General features: G+C 48.0%; 1 protein-coding gene and 1 long non-coding RNA gene across 3 annotated transcripts in view; one reads left to right on the top strand and one right to left on the bottom strand.

The window, feature by feature from the left end:
• Positions 1 to 13,885, bottom strand: part of LRRC8B (leucine rich repeat containing 8 VRAC subunit B) — a 248,206-nt gene extending 234,321 nt beyond the window's left edge. The window contains exon 1 of the mRNA XM_085602146.1: positions 13,751 to 13,885. The gene's annotated coding sequence lies outside the window, so the exon portion shown is untranslated. The remainder of the gene's footprint in view (positions 1 to 13,750) is intronic.
• A 115-nt stretch (positions 13,886 to 14,000) lies between these two features.
• LOC146834659 (uncharacterized) overlaps positions 14,001 to 15,089 on the top strand; it is a 92,022-nt gene continuing 90,933 nt past the window's right edge. For both annotated transcript variants that reach the window (XR_014960320.1, XR_014960321.1), the window contains exon 1: positions 14,001 to 14,091. This is a non-coding gene — a long non-coding RNA (uncharacterized LOC146834659). The remainder of the gene's footprint in view (positions 14,092 to 15,089) is intronic.

Below are 15,089 nucleotides of genomic sequence, written 5' to 3'. Positions count from 1 at the left end.
ATTCTTGGAAATCCTGTGTCCCCGAAGTATCCCGGGGAAGCGTCACAGTAACGGACAGAAAGCAAAAACTTCTTACTGGTGCACCTTCCCCTTTTGCTTTCCCTTTATTGTGCCAAACCTTCACTGCGCCGTCAATTTTCTCTATATAGATAGCTTGTTATAGCTCTCTGTAACAACAGCGTTTTCTCATTTCACCCTTACTCTGTTCAGCGCGTGATGCATTCGCTGCACCTTATCGCTATTGCATGCATCACTTTGTCCTGCTCACTTCACTTTTTGTCTATGCTACCAATTTCTCAGTCACTTGGTGCACATAGATTCCTTACAAACTTGCATTGTTGTTGATACGCTACCTTCAATGGTGGACCTTATTATGTTTTCTTTTTCCTTTTTCCCTCTTCATTTTTCTCCTTTTTTAATCCCACAGGCGTCTAAATTATATCAGGCAACTGTTTATTATCTAGTTCTGAAGATGATCCCATTGTATTAGGAGCTAGGGATCGAAACGTCGACTTTTCTAACAGCACCGCAATTTATCCATTGTGTAAATTATATTGTGGTCACTGTTGGTTTGAGCTTACTTAAGATTGTTTTGTACTGTAAGCCACCATTCGCTCCCAAAGTTCTTGCCTACTATTTTGTCTTCTTTTCATTTTTTCAAATTCCTTTTCAATTCCTTTCCTTTTAAGCTCGGTACAGGATTGTGCCCATGTTTAACCCTTTGTTGCTTCCTTTACTCTGTTCAATCCCTGTGCATTGTTCTGAATAAATGTTCCTCTGTCCGGCTGGACATTGGAAGACTTTCCATAGCGCTCATTGTAGTCTATGTCGAAATGTTTTTCATTATCTATCCTTATGCTAAGGACCTTTGTTCTTCAAAATAAGTAATCACCCGAGGTCCTTAAGCTACCTGATCGGGTTCCCTTGTTAATTATACTGTGTGTTATAAAACCTGCAACATAGCATAATATTTACATCTTCTTACAATTACTTTTCTTCCTCTGACTGTAGAGTTCCAGTAAACTGTCTGAAGTGCTGTACAAAGAGAATGAAATTCAAGGCTTTAGAGTGTCACTTTTTTTTCTAACACACATTTAAATAGCTAATAAGCGAACTGTGAACTGAACAAACATTTCAAACTACGATAGCCCTCTTTTTGTAATTCAGTGTGATGAACAAAATATTTTAATAGGATGTAAACACATCAGAACACTTTAGTTGTTGATGTGCAAATGATAAATGTGCTTTACACATTATCGTTTATACACTTTATAGTTAGATCATTAAAACTGCATGTTTGTGGGAAAATTTAAGGTAATTTCTATGGGAAATTTACTGTCGTAAATGACAGTGTGCTTCCACATTATGTTTCAGTAATATATGGCCATACGTACAAAACCTTTTTTGAGGTCGCAAACAGCCCAATTTGTAGAATCGGGTCATTTGTGACCGCAAGAAAGGTTTTTAAAATGTACGAAAACCAAATTACGATACTGTAACCTGTTATCAAATTGCAATTTGGTTTTGCAAATCAGTATTTAGAAGGGGCATGTTTAGGGTGTCCCTTTCTATTACCGATTCGCAGTGATATGTATGAATGTTTTGCGACCAACTTACGGTCGCAAAACACTCATTTTTTTACTGGTACCTTGTCGGGAGTAGCTGGGCATACCGGACCCAGAATCCCCCTCTGACCTCCATGTCATGGCTATACAGGTGCGGGACGAGGCCGGTCCCTTTAACGCAGTCCGAAGCCAGGAGGAGGCGGAGCTGAAGGTGGTGACGTCGCGCTTCAGTGACCTTTCAGGAGGCGAGGAGGAGCGGGAAGGCGGGACGACCTACATGAAAGACGCGGAAAAGACATCAGAATCGGCGCAAAAGGAGGAATCCCTAGCGTGTGGCGGTGACGGGAAGCTACAGCGGGAGAGAGATCGGAGAGCAGCGCTGTCGTTCTACGGATTGGAAAAAGTATTGGCGAAGACCGACACTGCGCCATCGCCCGCCACCCCCCAGGAGGAGGGTGGCTGGAAAAGGTACGGGGGCGTCTCCGGGTGTTTGTAACCACACCAGGAGGGAACGGTTGGGCAGGGGTGGTCACTGCTGCTACTTCCTCATTTGGGCTCCACTCTCTGTAGTTGCAGTGTCTCCTTCAAGACCTGTCTTCCCCTCCCCACGTTTTACCAGTGAAGCAGCCGTTTTGACCCTTGGTTCTCTTTTCTTTCTTTTCCCCGGTAACTGCGACGGCCGCCCGGATCCCGTCCAGGAACCCTGAAGTTAAGAGTTCACGCCGGAGGTGGTATGAGGCGAGTGGAGTAAGGAGCTTCCCCTCTGCAACAAAAACAACTGGACACTTTCTGGAAAACAGACATTTCCTTTCCCTAACTTGACTGTCAACCCACAATAAAACAACCAACTGCCCTTCAAAAGCCCCACGGAGTGTTTTTTTTTTTGTTACTTACAGCTGCTCACCTTCCCTTGTACTGTGACATACCTCAAGAGTAGTGGTAACCATTTGCAAAATGGAAGATACAACATTTTTTTTTTAAGGGCGGGCAGTGGTCCCACGCGAGTGCTGTTCAACGGATCCTGGGTGATTTGAGTCCGGGGGTGAGAACAGCCATCGGACTTGGAGGTGCTCCGGCCTTGGGGGTGCCCTGGGTCGCTGCGGTGTCCGCCGGGCAGAGGGGGTGCCCCGTCGGGGATCCCCTACAACGACCACGAGGTGAAATAAAGGCCGGACGGAGCGGTGGGACCGCAGGGACCCGGGGGTATACCCGAAGAACTTGTGGGTGCTGCGTGAGCCCGGGGTGCAATCACTGGTGGATTGGCCGGTGGGGAGCGGTGGTCCTGGATCCGGAGCGAGCTGCTGGGGCCTACGGTCGGGGGTAGTATCGGGTCGCGCCCCAGGTGAGCTCGTGGCCCATTGGCCGGGCCTAGCGACCTAGGTGCTAGTCGATTTTGATGGGCGAACCAGGGTGCGGCTGAAGTGCAGGTGTAGTGTCGTGGCTCACGCCGGCGGACTGCAGGCCCGGGGTCGGGACTGTCTCCTCATTTATCCTCTGCTCATTGCGCTGCTCCGTGGGTGTGGGCCGGGCAGAGACTTTGTCGACAGTGTGCCGCTTAAGAGGAGTCACTGGGGCGGGCGTCCTATCCACCGACTCCGGGAGGCGCCGCAGGCTCGTGGCAGCTCACCATGACGAGGGACAAGGGCGGCGGGGGCTCCACGAAGCAGGGGCCGATAGATAAGTTCACGGGCCCGGGGGAGACGAGTGGGGCTGCTGGGTCCTCCCAGGCTGCCATACCGGACAATGCTGCCCTGATGGCGGCGATCACCCAATTCCGTGATATGCTCGATGCCAAAATTGGCTCTGTGGGCGCGGATGTTATGCTACTGCGGCAGGATCTCTGCAATGCAGTGTCCCGTATCACGGAGGCGGAAACTCGCATATCTGGGGTGGAAGATGATGTCGGTGTCCTTAAACAGAAGGTGGCGGGCTTGGAGAGCATTCAGAAGGGACTGGCGCTCCGGGTCGAGGATGCGGAGGGATGGGTCCGGAGGAACAACCTGCGCTTCGTGGGCTTCCCGGAAGGATGCGAAGATGGTGGGATGGAGCGATTCCTTACACGGTGGCTGGAGAGCTGGATCCCGCCTGAGGCAATCTCCAGGTGCTTCGTCGTGGAGCGGGCCCATAGAGCGCTCCTGCAGAAACCCCCGGTGGGGGCCCGTCCAAGACCAGTGATTGCGAGACTTTTGAATTACCTGGACCGAGACACTGTGCTGAAACAGGCCCGCGGCAAAGAACCCTTGCTATATGATAACCACCGCATCCTGTTGTTTCCGGACTATACCCGACTGGTACAGCAGCAACGCCAGTCGTTCATGGCGGCTAAGGCTAGGCTCAGAGAACTGAATTTCCCATATGCTCTTCTTTTCCCAGCCCGCCTGAGAGTGGTTTTCCAGTCCCGCACTCACTTCTTCGACTCCCCTGAAGAGGTATTTAAGTGGACCGATGAAACTGTGCGGGCGCATATGCCGCCTGTGCGGCTCTCCGACTCATCCTTAAGTGAGGGACCATCCAAGACTGCTCGGGCCGCCGTCGGAGAGGACATGGTTGATTGCGCTCCCGGAGGCGCTCTGCGTCTCGGGGGGCCCTGGCTTCGGGAGATGCTGCCACCCAGCCCCATCCATTGGGTCCTGAATGCGCGTGAGGAGGGTGATGCCGTGCTGCCGCCTCCCTTGGACTCTGTGACTGTTCGCTTCTTTGGGTCACGAGGGAGCTCCTAAAGAGGGCTGTGTCCCTACCTGGTCAGGGTGGTGGGGGGTGGGTCTGGGCGAGATGGGTTGTGCGTTGGGGATCCATTGGCGGGTGCGGTCCACGCCTCCCCGTTGGGGGTCCGGAGGCGCACACGCCGCGACAGGTACTTCAGTGTTTTTGAGGTATGGGGTGGGGGCTTGTTTTGGGGTAGGGGTTTAGTTAAGGGGACGAGTTGTGCTCTTACATTGTGCTCATATCGCCATACTCACCCGCAGTGGGAACTATGTTTTTGTGTCTTATGTCAGCTGAACGCCCCATGGCTGTGGGGAACGTAGGGATAGGGGGGCCCTCGGGCATCCTCCGCATTGTGAGATGGAATGTACGGGGGGTTCTGGACAAAATTAAGCGAGGTGCAGTTCTGCGTCAGGCCAAAAGGATCGGGGCTGATATTCTCCTCTTGCAGGAAACGCATTTGATGGGCTCTAAGGCCCTGTGCCTGCAGCGCTATGGCTTCCAGCAGGTCTATCACGCTGGGTTCGTACAGGGATCCAGGGGGGTAGTGGTATTGATACATCGTAGGGTCCCTTATGTGCATACACAACAGTGGCTTGACCCGCAGGGGCGGTACTTATTTCTTCAGGGTAAGATTGGAGACGAATCTATTGTACTTGGCTGCGTATATACTCCCCCTCCCTTACAGTGGTCCATGGTGGAGCGGCTGCTCTCTTTGTGGGCGGCAATGCCAGACGTGGCTACAGTTGTTGGGGGGGGATTGGAATGACGTCATGGATCTGGGAACGGACAGGGACAGGGCGGGGGGAGGTCTGGGGGGCACCCAGTCCACAAAACTACTTTCCATGGTGCGTAGTCTCGATTGGATAGACGCCTGGCGACATGTGCATGGCGATCGGAGGTAATATACATACCTCTCCGCAGTACACAAGTCCTTTTCGCGGTTGGATTATATCTTCGTACCCCGGGCGATCGCGACACGGGTACTATCTGCAGCGATCCTTCCTAGAGGACTGTCAGATCACTCTCCGGTGTCGGTTGCGTTGCGGTGGGGTAGGGGGCGGCCGCCGTTTCGTTGGCGGCTAGCGGTGTGGAACTTGCACAATCCAGCGTATGAGAGATGTATGAGGGAGGCGCTCGCGGATTACCTTGTCGCCAACGCGGGGTCAGCCCCCAACGCGGTAATACTTTGGGAAGCCATGAAGCCCACCCTTCGTGGGGTCGACATTGCATGGTGCGTGGCGGCACGTAGAGAGCGTCGGGAAGCGTTGGTTCGGGCGGAGGTGGAGGGACTTGAGCGTCGGAGTCGGGGGACAGATAGCGGGCTGGCGGTGCGACAGCTGCTGCTGGCACGACAGTCTTATGCCTCCCTCCTGCTGGATGAAGCTCGCCAGGTGTGGCTAGCGACACGCAGTAGAATTTATCAATGGGGCGACAAGTCGAGCAAGATGCTACATCGGCTCTGGCAGGGGGCGTTTGCTCCACAGGTCCTGCCGGGGGTGCTAGATGAGAGAGGTGTGTTGATTATTGACCCGTTGATCATAGCAGAAAGCTTCGCCGCCTACTATGCGGATCTCTATGCCCCAAAAGAATGCCTTGAGGAGGCAACAGTGGTCAAATTCCTAGAAGACCTCCCGCCTAGGGCGGTACCCGACGAGACGCGCCACCAGCTGGAACTCGCCCTCTCGGAGGAGGAGTTGGGTAAGGCCTTAGGGGAACTCAATTCCGGGAAGGCGCCGGGACCAAATGGGTTCCCAAGCGAGTTTTTTCGTCACCACCACTTACAATTGGCACCATATTACCGTGCAGTGGTTGAGGAGGCCAGGGAGACCGGCAAGCTCCCGCGAGACTGGCGACATGCGGAGGTGGTGGTATTCCATAAGCCTCGTTGGCCTTCGGAGCAACATGCGTCCTATCGCCCCATCTCTCTCCTAAACGTTGAGTCCAAGGTCCTGGCCAAGGCCCTGGCTAATCGCCGTCTGCCCTATAACTCGACCCTGGTTAATCCGGACCAGGCCGGATTCATGCCTCATAGAGCCAAGCGGCACAATATTCCGAGGGCTCATGCTGCGTTGGCGGCGGTGCGAGGGACAGGGGAGCCGGCGGCGCTTTTACTGGCAGATATGGACAGGGCATTTGATTCTTTAAGCTGGGTCTACCTGTTTGCACTACTTCGCCGGATTAATCTTGGCCCTCGGTTCCTGTCATATGTGAAGCTTCTGTATACTGACCTGACGGCTTCGGTCCGCGTGGTAGGCGTGGTCTCCCCTGGTTTCCCTATTTGTCGGGGTACTAGACAGGGGTGCCCCCTGTCGCCCTATTTATTCGCTATCGCCATGGAGCCATTGGCGGCATGGGTGCGTATAGATGCGCAGCTGCGGGGTTTTGAATGGGCCCCTGGACTGTCGGACAGAATAGCCCTATATGCCGATGACGTTTTATTTTTCCTAACAGCATTAGATAGGTCGGGACCACGCATACTGGAGATAATGCGAATCTTCGGGGAAACATCTGGATTATATATGAATCCTCGTAAGTTCACTTTGTGGGTCTTGGGCGACCGGGTGGGAGTGGGACAGTGGGCGTCTGCGCTGCAAACGGCAGATGGAGGACTCAAATATTTGGGGGTCTTCCTGTCGGAGGTACCGGAGGTATCGTGGGAACGAAATGTGGCGCCGGTCTGGGAAGGCGTCCGGGAAGACGTTGCGACCTGGTCCCGAATGCCGCTGACGATATACGGTAGATCGGCGATCTTTAAGATGGTGGCACTTCCCCGCCTAGTGAATCAACTTCAGAATCACCCGTTCCCGATTGCGCCTCGCTGGTTCCGACTAGTGAATTCGGTGTTAGGCCAGTTTCTGTGGGGTCCGGGGGCGGTGCGGGTGGCGTTGCGCACGTGCTTTCTCTCCACCTATTGTGGAGGGCTGGCGACCTCCGACATGCTCTCGTATTATCAGGCATCGCACCTGCTGGTCCTCAACGAGTGGTGGTATGGGGACAGAGGGGACCCGGCATATGCTCTAGACAGACACCTCATGGGGCGACATACTCTCCACACAATCCTATACTCAGCAGCGCTGCAGAATGCGCTGCCGCCGGTGTCCAGAGTGGTCTTTCAGATTTGGCGGCAGTCCCTGAGGCGACTGGGGTGGTGGAACACACTGACGGGGGAGACTCCGCTATGGCACAATGGACGACTGCCGGAATTGGCGGCGCTGCAGGGGTTTGGCGGGTGGGATGACATTGGTATATCCACCCTGGGCAACGTGATGAGGAATGGGTCCCTTAAATCGTTTCGGGATCTACAGCAAGAATTTGGTATGCCCCGGACACAGTTTTTTCGCTACCTCCAGCTCCGCCATGCACTTTCCCCTAGCCTGGAGGGTCTTGTTGACATTCCCGACTTTAGCCCATTGGAGGCGAAAGTCTTTATGGGTGAACTGGTCACCAAAAAGATATCTCGGATCTATCAGTCCCTGGTCACCCATAGTGCGCCCACCTTGGACAAACTGCGGAGGGTGTGGGAGGAGGATGTTGGCTCGTTGGAAGAGGAGGATTGGAGGGAGGCCCTGGCCGCCCCCAGGGGAGCAGCCATTGCGATGCGCCTCCGCCTGGTTCAATTCAAATACCTACACCGGGTATACTATACTCGGGTGCGACTGCACCGAGCGGGCTTGATAGCTTCCCCGGAATGCCTCACGTGTGGTAGGGAGGAGGGCACATTCCTACATACGGTCTGGCATTGTTCGTCGCTGGATCGGTTCTGGAGGGGGATCTTTTCCTGTTTGTCTGAGGTCCTGGGATGGCTGCTCCCGCGCACGCCGCAGCTCGCGTTGCTACACGTTATGGATGGCATCGGAGGCAATATTTATAAACGGCACCTCATGCTGCTTGGTCTTACGCTGGCGAAACGTGATATTGCCAGGATGTGGAAAGATGAGCGGGCCCCCTCAGTGGTCGCCTGGAAAAATGGCCTGGACTTTTGTATGGGGCTGGAACAACCTATCTTTGTGGCTCGGGGTTGTCCGTGTAAACATTTTAAGATATGGAAGCGGTGGGCGGATTATCGGTGCTTGTGGCTGGAACCACCGGCAGGGACAGAAGATCTCCCAGTGGGATTAGGGCAGGGCTAGAGGGGGGGACCTGCAATGTGGGGGTAGGGGGGTGGCGGGCGGTGCAGGGGTGTTTCGGGTGGGACGGGCCTCTATTAGAGCGAGTAGGCCGTCATTTCTATTCCTCTCAGTGGATTATGGGTGCGGGCGGGTGAGCGGTTCTCAGTGGGTAGAGCACAACTTGAAGGGGGGTGATCCGAGATTCCACTTTAGATCAAAGAATGTGTTTGCTTTGTTTTTTCTTTGTGGTTCCCTTTCTTAAAAATTGAAAATGTCCTTTGCTGTGTTATTGCTTTGTAACTGGATGCTGCAGTGGCCCTCGGGGTACAGAGCCCTGCGTATAATGTACAAATGACAAATAAAATTTGTTGTTAAAAAAAAACTAATGATGATTAGGAATACACAACTGATTCCTCATGCATTGATTTAAACATAAAATTATAATAATTTGTTGAGCATATTATTACAAAGACCGAGGAAGGCTTTTATATTATAATGGTGTTTCAAAATAATAACCATACATTTACAATATAATCTGCATCAATTCAAATGGTGGGTAATATGGGTCAAAACGAGGTTAACCAAATGCTTTAGCGTATTCAAGTTCAACAACTGATCTTGTCTGGTATTTCTAGGACTTCGACACCATATTTTTCTTTATGGAAGTGATCCCAGTAGTAACATATGAACTTTATTAGTGACTTACTATGAACGCTCATTAGTTCTGTCCAAATATGATCGAAGTTGTAATAACCAACAAACGTCAAGCTAAATATGGGTTTGAAATGCAATTTAATTTACTTTCAGAAGATTAGGATGTACAATTGTGACTCTACTTTCAGTTCCCTACAAAATCAGCAGACTTTATCCTTGTATAGAACACCCACTCATCCAATAAAGCTCAATATGCTTTTCCCGATGACCCATTTAAATTTGAAGGTATCACAAATACTCCTTTGAGTCAATAGAAATGGTCATATATTCTGACAGTCCTTTCATTGCTCCTTTTAGAGGAAAACAAAACATTTGAGTGGGTCAGAGCAATGGTTTGCTTCTCTGCCAACATTGCACTTCAATTTCCATATAATTGTTCTTAAGATTGGGAAAAATAACAGGGCAATTACGAGTCATATGCATAACAATTTAGATTAGCTCTGCATTGCATAGTTGATTCGGACAATAATAAACCAAGCCAAGAAGTGAATTGTCAGAGGTCCTTCTATCTTTAAAACAGAATATTTTCACTTGTTCAAGGGAAAGACACCGTAAATTCAGCTCTCATGGTCTCCCTCAGAAAGGAATTGGTAAAGCAGAAACACTGTTGAAAAATAAAGGATACCTATTTAACTATAGAAAACTGTCAAATAACCACCCCAAAGCTCCATACATAATAGTTGATACATATTTCAGACTATATGTTTTCAGGAGAAGCCGTGGAAAGTAATTTCAGTCTCCTGTCAAGCGTACTTTGGGCATTTGACTAGCCATCACACTGTCCTTTATGAATAAATAATCCAAGCACAAGTTCAGTTTGCACTCACTATTATTCACACCCACTTATAATCACAAACGTTCTGCAATTTAGTGCTTCCAAGATACCAATTCAGTTTCAAGGGTTTTGCTTAAGCACATGACCTGTGTCTCGTAAGGGTAATGATCAATAAGCTGTGCTCTGCATGTGACAATACAGTATCTAATAGTCCGCTGTTGCAGACTAACTGGAATTCTGTCAAACAAAAAAATCATCAGCATATACAGCTAACATTGAAATATTTCTGTGCCACAATTTGGCGCAAACAGATTGATTTTAGACAACTCAATATTCATGTCATGGATATATACATTTAAAAAAGAGGTGCAAATATATATCCTTGTCTTACAACCCAGCCACACATCAATATAACATTCAGCATTCTTTTTTATGCAGACAAATGTAACCACCAGTGTTATAAAGCAACTCATTCAATAGCACAACCAATTCTCTGATCACCTAGGCAGATAGTGTCTCCACTCCCAATTTAACTCAGTTTACTGTGTCGAAGGACATGGAATAGTTGATAAAGGCACAGTATGATATGCCATCTTATTAACACAAATACTACTAGCCCGAGATGTCATTGCCACTATACGGTGCGTTGTGGACATTCCCTCAAATAGACTCATTTAATTAAATAACAGAGCTTTAGCCTCAGTAGTCGAGTCTTCAAGTCTCCTTAAAAGTATCCTTCCGAAAATGTTCAATAGCTTTGGGAAGTGATCTAATGTACTTTTTTTGTTAAAAATTACACATGGGTAACACTTTCAAGGCATCTGAGATTTTGATAGATAGTACCACTAAAAGAAGCTACTTTTTCTTGACTTCTATACCATACCTTAGTATCTGAACCCTGACCATTCACCTGCAGAATACCTGCCCATCTTATCCCTCTCTACAAAGATCCTATTTCAGTAATGCTCCCAATACAGGGTTTGTGGGAGGGCCACATGTATGCTCTAGATGCACATAAAAGGGCGTGAGACCTAGTGTTCTTCTGAGAATAGACAAAACCAGCGTCGTGCATCAACTCAAATGCAAACCATGTGAAAACTAAGGAGAGTTGGTGTTCCGGCAAAAACTAGTAGCCATACTGGGTGGCCCAGAATATAAATGGGATACACCCACTATGCTATGTGCTTGTCAAGGTGACAGGAACCCAATTCGAAAAATAAGTACTAATGCTTGTGCTTGCCTGCTTGGGGGGAATATCAATAAGGTTGCAGTCTAAGATCTGATAGGGTTAACTTGTTTAGAAGCACTGGTATCTTTCTTAGGACACACAATATAGCTTTCAATGGAAACATGGAGTGGCCTTCTCTGGCAACATGAAGTAACCTTGGAGAGGTTGCAGGAAGTACATTTGCATGTACAACAACTTAACACCTTGAGGTGTTGTGGTTACTGACCAATTCTGTGACTGAGTAGTGTATGGATCGTAAGGAAAGATTCAAGAATACTGAACTCAACTGATACATGGATGGTTAGGTCTGGGAAAAACTCAAGCATGTTGGACCTACCTAACCTTAAACTTAGCACAAATACAGAATGGTGCTGAAGATAAGGCTTCTGGGCTCTTGGAACCGTCTAAAGGCTCCCAATAATCTAGAGAGCACAATCTGTTTGGTATCAAAAATAAAGACTTCAGACCATAAAGCAGGACTGAACCAACAAACATTTAGGTGAATGGCAATATCTCAAATATTACCCCCAGTGACAATGCTTGTCTGATGGACCTTCTACTTGCATCAGCTTCCTCCAACAATTTGTTCCATCAAGCTCTGTTAAAACCCCTTCAAAACATGAGGACGTTTCAATGGTCCAACCTAACAGACACCAACAAGTACATACGAATATCTCCAGATCTGTGCAGGTGCGTAATGTGTGAGGTATCCCCAGAGACTAGATTCAAGATCCTCTCCCAAGATGAACCAGGAAAGCTACTCCTAGTAGTATTTAGATAGGATGAACCAGGAAGGCTTCGTCCAATAGCATTTATATAATAACTCCAAATAACTTGGTTTATCATTACCAAAAGTCTCTCCTTGAGGACACACATATCCAATAAAAATAGTGAACGAATGATACCAGCAGTCTCTACTGCAAAAAAGAAAAAGAAAACCATACTTTATTTAAACAGAATTTAGAACAAGCATTCAAACCTAGCCCCATTCGCATCTGAAAGGTGGCAATGGCCTCCTAACAGCAAACTCAGACTTCAGCCCTACTGAAGAGTGTCTAAGGGGCAGAACCAAGACTCATTAAGAGATCGAAGTGCAAGCACATCGCCTCCACCATGAAAAAACTTGATTGGCTCCCCTCCCAACCCATATCACTTTCAATACTTGGCTCGCTTCACTACATACAGTACATTCCATCAAATCACCCTTTGGTAGGAAAACAAAAACAACATCGTTAACTGCCAACACAACACATGTAGCAACTGATTTAACCAATTGCAAACCAAGAGATGCTAAAAGGAGAAGAACAGAAAAAAACAATGCCCCGCAAATCTGACTTCATCAATTATTTCTCCAGGTGTGAAAGTTCCACCTCTTCAAAGAGCCTGTCATATCCTACGCCATAGACCGCACTTAAAAACGCCAGTGATTATAGTAAACGTGTTTTTCTCTTTATCAAAATGTACAGAACTTTGTCAGTCACTAGCAATGTTGACACTACAAATAAATTCCCATGATACAAGTACAAATGAGGGGGGGGTTCCAAAATGGAGCAAGAAATACCATGCAACCTGACACTCACTCAGGTTGCTTACTATTCCCATGGTGCAGGACTCGCTATTTTGGAAACCTATTTTCTGTCAACTAGTGAAATAGGTTTGTCTTCCTCTATCCCAAAATAATATTGTCTGAAATGCCAATGAATGAAAGAATCTCCTCAATAAGAAATACAAAAAATGTTAGGTAAAGACTGTAGTATAGCAGATGTATAGCTAATCATACAATATTTCAGTTCGCACTATCCAAAGAACTGAATACCGTGAAGGTAGTTTGTAATTACGTGGTGGCAGCACTGGTTATTGAAGATGATCGTTTGAAATAGGGAAATGAGAGACAGGTCCAAGAATCATAAAGATGGGCAGGAGAAACACAAAGGGGGGGGGGGGGTTTAAAAAGGAATGGCACCATAAGAAACCAACTGGAGGAATAACTCAAAAGAAAGATCAAGCCAGTGGGGCTCACAGATCCAGACGTAGGAAGTCCAGCAGCCGTCGGTAGTTAGTGGTATTTCTATAAATAAACCTGCAAACGACTAGGAAACAGAGGGGAAATGGGGTAGCGAAACAGTGGGAAATGAGGAAACATGAACAAAGCAAATGGGTGGAAGATAAGCGTATAAAATGGGAGAGAAAACATGCAATTAATCATGAAATGACTAAAACAATCAAAAACCCTGAGTGAGCGATCACAAACACACAGTATTAACGCGTAGAGAGAGGCGAACAAAGAAGGGGTTGTTTTGTGATTGCCTTTATATAGCGCTTACTACCCCTAACGTGGAGTTGAAACGAAAGGAACAGGAAAGGGCGAAAACCTGTAAACCCATACCCTGTTTTGAGGAGGGGAGTAAACATCGGGCAAAGGACGGAAAGGATAAAAGGAAATAGTCGACAGACATATGGACCAGGCTGAAGGAAAAAAACGTAAAATAACGGGAGCGATAATGAAGACGGACGTGAAGAAGAGAATAAACACAGCTTAATGAAGACAACACGTGACGGGAAGATCACGACACTGTACATTAACATGTTCCTCCAGGACAACTGTACGCAACCCACCCAAGCCTAGCTGAAGAATCCAGACAACGAGTCTTACCTCTCGTCTCCTGTCAGAACATCTTATAAACCGAGGTGAGGGGAGGTCACCAGAAGCAGAGTTCAAAGTGATTGACAGAGTAGGGGCGGTGCTTAGGACGGTCTTTCAGACGCACTTTCCCTAGTAACCCTTGCGATTGGATAGAAAAATGAGCCGCCCAGAAAAAGACGGGCCACTCGTTCTTGAAGAAAACGCCCCCAGTGCATGTAAAGATACCGCCTGCTGCCCCGGAAGGCGTCGCCCAGCTGCTCATAAGCCGGCGAGGCAGGCTATTCTCTCACTGAGAGAAAGCAAACTCAGGCTTCTCAAACGAGTAGGTCGTGAGCCTCTGGTAGCTATCTGTAAGTAGCTCTCGTGTGTACTAAATTAGAAGCTTTTGCTTGGCTGAATTAATATGTATACAAAAATGGAAAGGTGCGGATCTGAGACGAAAATGCGTGTATTTTCAGACCTGTTAAGCTTATGTTTGTTGAAAAATGAGGGAATTTCCCAAATATATTTTAAGCTGATACTTATGTGATGGATCAAGTAGCACCTAGGGGATAGTAACAACAACCTATTACTCTTTGGTGCCATATGCATTGCAGATATGACTGCTATGCATTATATTTCAAAGGCATTCCAAATTGACAAAGCCTTTTTTCGGTTCCGCCTGCACAGCGCTTGCAAACTATATTGTATTTAATATAAATCTTAAAAGAAGCATACATCCCGCCCTTACTTTTCATTCGTTTATGTGCTTGCCCCTATTTGTTGCATGCCATTTCTTGGTGTTCTTCTGTTTTTCTTATCAGTAGCCCATAGCCCAAGTATACCTATTCATCCGCTGACAAGATTTTATTTTGTCCTCTGCCCTAAGGCTACACGCATTTCAAACATGTATGTCTGAGGTCTTCCCCTGTGGCACATTGACATACAGGAATAATTAGAATACTGGCAATCGCATCACGCTGTTCCTTTGGAGCAGTGGAGATGTTTCTTCAAGGGCAGAGGCACTTCCCCTCTGTACCCTCTGTGTTGCTTAACTCCATCATCCCACCACACTTTCTATTTTAATTTTCAAGTCATCAGTGCCTTAAACCAGGGTGTGTTGACTCCGCCAGTGCTTTCATTTTACTCATGCTCACGCACCTGCATCCCATGACAGACGCACACTATGAGCATCCTCAGCTCCCATAGGTATCAACCCCCATTTCTTTATATGTGTCTCGATTTCAGTCACTTAGAAACTGAGGGTGGATTATATAATTATCTTTTCAATTCAGCAGCAATGTACTAATATACAATGTGACAAACGCATCCTATCAATTCTAAAATTGCCGGGTTTCACCATCAAAAC

Source organism: Triturus cristatus, chromosome 4_2 (genome assembly GCF_964204655.1).
Source record: "Triturus cristatus chromosome 4_2, aTriCri1.1, whole genome shotgun sequence".
Classification (NCBI taxonomy): Eukaryota; Metazoa; Chordata; class Amphibia; order Caudata; family Salamandridae; genus Triturus; species Triturus cristatus.
This window is presented reverse-complemented; position numbering and strand designations above follow the sequence as displayed.